Consider the following 5,748-nt stretch of genomic DNA (forward strand, 5'->3'; position numbering starts at 1 on the left):
TCCTATGCTATGACTTTTTTTCGAAATACTATATTATGACTTTTTATCACTGTTTTTCTACATACTATACTATGACTTTTTATGACTTTTTTCGACATACTATACTGTGACTTTTTATGATTTATTTCGACATACCATACTATGACTTTTTTATTACTTTTTTTCGACATACATACTAACACTTTTTTCATCACTTATTTCGACATACTATACTATGACTTTTTTATGACTTTATTCAACATACTATACAACGATTTTGTTTTACTTTTTTCGACATACTATACTATGACTTTTTTGTACTTTTTTTTATATAATGTACTATTACTTTTTCATCACTTTTTTCGACATACTATACTATGACTTTTTTTCAACATCCTATGCTATGACTTTTTTTCGAAATACTATATTATGACTTTTTATCACTGTTTTTCTACATACTATACTATGACTTTTTTCAACATACTATACTATGACTTTTTTCAACATACTATAATATGACTTTTTTATGACTTTATTCAACATACTATACAATGATTTTGTTTTACTTTTTTCGACATACTATACTATGACTTTTTTTATACTTTTTTCGACATATTATACTATGACTTTTGGATATACTATATTATTACTTTTTATGACTTTTTTTTGACATCCTATGCTATAACTTTTTTTCGAAATACTATATTATGACTTTTTATCACTGTTTTTCTACATACTATACTATGACTTTTTTTCGACATACTACACTATGATTTTTTCATGACTTTTTTCAACATACTATACTATGACTTTTTTGACATACTATACTATGACTTTTTTATGACTTTTTTCGACATACTATACAATGACTTTTTATGATTTATTTCGACATACCATACTATGACTTTTTTATGACTTTTTTCGACATATTATACTATGACTTTTTCCGACATAGAATACTATGACTTTTTATGATTTATTTCGACATAACATACTATGACTTTTTTATCACTTATTTCGACATACTACTCTGACTTTTTTTTATGAAATGTACTGTGAATTTTTCATTACTTTTTTTCGACAAACTACACTATGACTTTTTCTTTATATATACTATACTATTACTTTTTCATCACTTTTTTCAACATACTATACTATGACTTTTTTTCGACATATGCTATGACTTTTTTTCAAAATACTATATTATGACTTTTTATCACTGTTTTTCTACATACTATACTATGACTTTTTTATCACTTATTTCAACATACTATATTATGAAATTTTTTCAATACACTACTACTTTCATGACTTTTTTCGACATACTATAATATGACTTTTTTATGACTTTATTCAACATACTATACAATGATTTTCTTTTTCTTTTTTCGACATACTATACTATGACTTTTTTGTACTTTTTTCGACATATTATACTATGACTTTTGAATATACTATATTATTACTTTTTATGACTTTTTTTTGACATCCTATGCTATAACTTTTTTTTGAAATACTATATTATGACTTTTTATCACTGTTTTTCTACATACTATACTATGACTTTTTTTCAACATACTACACTATGATTTTTTTATGACTTTTTTCAACATACTATACTATGACTTTTTTGACATACTATACTATGACTTTTTTATGACTTTTTTCGACATACTATACTATGACTTTTTATGATTTATTTCGACATACCATACTATGACTTTTTTATGACTTTTTTCGACATATTATACTATGACTTTTTCCGACATAGCATACTATGACTTTTTATGATTTATTTCGACATACCATACTATGACTTTTTCATCACTTATTTCGACATACTACTCTATGACTTTTTTTTATAAAATGTACTGTGAATTTTTCATTACTTTTTTTCGACAAACTACACTATGACTTTTTTTTTTATATACTATACTATTACTTTTTCATCACTTTTTTCAACATACTATACTATGACTTTTTTTCGACATCCTATGCTATGACTTTTTTTCGAAATACTATATTATGACTTTTTATCACTGTTTTTCAACATACTATACTATGACTTTTTTGACATACTATACTATGACTTTTTTATGACTTTTTTTGACATACTATACTGTGACTTTTTATGATTTATTTCGACATACCATACTATGACTTTTTATGACTTTTTTCGACATATTATACTATGACTTTTTCCGACATAGTATACTATAACTTTTTATGATTTATTTCGACATACCATACTATCACTTTTTTTTCACTTTTTTTGACATACATACTAACACTTTTTTTATCACTTATTTCGACATACTATACTATGACTTTTTTTTCGACATACTACGCTAGGATTTTTTTATGACTTTTTTCAACATACTATACTATGACTTTTTATGACTTTTTTCAACATACTATAATATGACTTTTTTATGACTTTATTCAACATACTATAGAATGACTTTTTTGTACTTTTTCGACATATTATACTATGACTTTTGGATATACTATATTATTACTTTTTTATGACTTTTTTCGACATCCTATGCTGTGACTTTTTTTCGAAATACTATATTATGACTTTTTTTATCACTGTTTTTCTACATACTATATTATGATTTTTTTGACATACTATACTGTGACTTTTTTATGACTTTTTGCAACATACTATACCAAGACTTTTTTATGACTTTTTTCGACATTCTATACTGTGACTTTTTATGATTTATTTCGACATACCATAGTATGACTTTTTTTATGACTTTTTTCAACATATTATACTATGACTTTTTCCGACATAGTATACTATGACTTTTTATGATTTATTTCGACATACTATACTATGACTTTTTTATAATTTTTTTCGACATACATACTAACACTTTGTTATCACTTATTTCGACATACTATACTATGACTTTTTTATGACTTTATTCAACATACTATACAATGATTTTTTTTTCCTTTTTTCGACATACTATACTATGACCTTTTTGTACTTTTTCGACATATTATACTATGACTTTTGGATATATTATATTATTACTTTTTTATGACTTTTTTCAACATCCTATGCTATGACTTTTTTTCGAAATACTATATTATTACTTTTTTATCACTGTTTTTCTACATACTATACTATGACTTTTTTGACATACTATACTATGAATGTTTTATCACTTATTTCAACATACTATATCGATATACTATACCATGTTTTTTTTCCACTTTTTTTCTACATACTATACTATGACTTTTTAATCACTTATTTTGACATACTATTCTGACTTTTTTTTTCGATATAATGTACTGTGAATTTTTCATGACTTTTTTCGACAAACTATACTATGAATTTTTTGATAGACTATGACTTTTTCATCACTTTTTTCGACATACTATACTATGACTTTGTCATCACTTTTTTCGACATCCTATGCTATGACTTTTTTCGAAATACTACATTATTACTTTTTTATCAAGTATTTCAACATACTATACTATGCCTTTTTCATGACTTTTTTCACATAGTATGCTATGACTTTTTTATGACTTTTTTCGACATCCTATGCTATGACTTTTTTCAAAATACTATATTATGACTTTTTAATCACTTTTTTTCTATATACTATACTATGACTTTTTTGAGATACAGTAAATACTATCACTTTTGTTATTACTTATTTCGACATACTATATTATGTCTTTTTATCACTTTTTTTTCGACACACTGTACTATGACTAATTTCGACATAATATACTATTACTATTTTAAAATTTTCTATTTGGAATCAATTCAATTCAATTTCAATTCAGTTTTATTTATAGTATCAATTCATAACAAAAGTTATCTCAAGACACTTTACAGATAGAGTAGGTCTAGACCACACTCTATAATTTACAAAGACCCAACAATTCCAGTAATTCCCCCAAGAGCAAGCATTCAGTGCGACAGTCACTGTGGCGAGGAAAAACTCCCTTTCAGGAAGAAACCTCGGACAGACCCAGGCTCTTGGTAGGCGGTGTCTGACGGTCCCTGTTGGGGGTGTGATGAACAGTGGCAATCATAGTCACAATAAAGATAATGCTATGCCATGAACTACTGTTCATGGCATAGCAGAGCACTGCAGGGTGTCACAGGATGTAGCAGGTTATAGCAGGGTGCCACAGGACATAGCAGAGCACTGCAGGGCGTAGTAGGATGCAGCCGGACGTAGCAGGGCACTGCAGAGCGTAGCAGGTGTAACAGGGCACAGCAGGGAGCGTGGCAGGACCACGGCAACAGGCTGCAACCATGATTTAGGGGCCACCCTAATTCAAGGAAACATGCTGGGCGAAAAGAAAACATATAGACTCCGGGGAATAAGCTCCCCAAAGCTAGGTTAGTAACAAGCATTTCTGGAACATGGAAGCACACAGATGGAAAGAGAGAGGAGAGGGAAGCTCAGTGTGTTTTAGTGGTTAATACTGCTCCAAATAGCACCAGCAAGTAGGAACTGCAGACTGAGAGCCAGGTTTGATTCCCAGTGTGACAATTTTCTACATACTATACCCTGACTTTTTCATCACTTTTTTGACATACTTTACTATACTATGACAATTTATGACATACTATACTATGATCTTTTTATCTCTTTTCAACATACCATACTGTCTTTTTTCGATATACTATACTATGACTTATTACTTTTTTCAACATACTATACTATGACTTTTTATCACTTTTTTCAACATACCATACTATGTGTTTTTTTGATACTATACTATGACTTATTACTTTTTCGACATACAATAATATGACTTTTTATCACAAATTTCGACATGCTATACTTTTACTTTTTTCACTCATTTTGACATACTATACTATGACTTTTTTCAATAAACTATACTATAACTTTTTTATCACTTTTTTTCTGCATATTCTATACTTTGACTTTTTTGACTTACTATACTATTACTTTATATCACTTTTTTTGACTCACAATTCTATATCTTTTTTCAATATACTAAACTATGACTTTTTAATGACTTTTTTCGACATAATATACTATGACATATGACATACTATACTGTGACTTTTTTGACATACTATACTATGATGACATATATGACATAATATACTATGACTTTTTTCGACACACTACACTATGACTTTTTTATCACTTATTTCGACATACTACACTATGACTTTTTATCACTTATTTCGACATACTATACTATGACTTTTTTATCACTTGTTTCGACATACTATACTATGACTTTTTTCCACATACTATGCTATGACTTTTTTTGACATACTATATTATCACTTTTTTCTACATACTATAGACTTTTTCGATATACTATACAATTACTTTTTGTCACTGTTTTTGACATACCGTGATGTTTTCATCACTTTTTCGACATACTGTACTATGACTACTTTCGACATAATATACTATGACTCTTTTAAAATGTTCTATTTGGAATCACAGTGGTTTAGTGGTTAATACTGCTCCAAATAGCACCAGCAAGTAGGAACTGCAGACTCAGAGCCAGGTTTGATTCCCAGTGTGCTAATTTTCTACATACTATACCCTGACTTTTTCATCACTTTTTTGATATACTTTACTATACTATGACAATTTATGACATACTATACTTTTTTCGATATACTATACTATGACTTATTACTTTTTTCAACATACTATACTATGACTTTTTATCACTGTTTTCAACATACCATGATGTTTTAATCACGTTTTTGACATAATAATAATAATAATAATAATA

This window comes from Perca flavescens, chromosome 11, assembly GCF_004354835.1.
Source record: "Perca flavescens isolate YP-PL-M2 chromosome 11, PFLA_1.0, whole genome shotgun sequence".
NCBI classification, from domain to species: domain Eukaryota; kingdom Metazoa; phylum Chordata; class Actinopteri; order Perciformes; family Percidae; genus Perca; species Perca flavescens.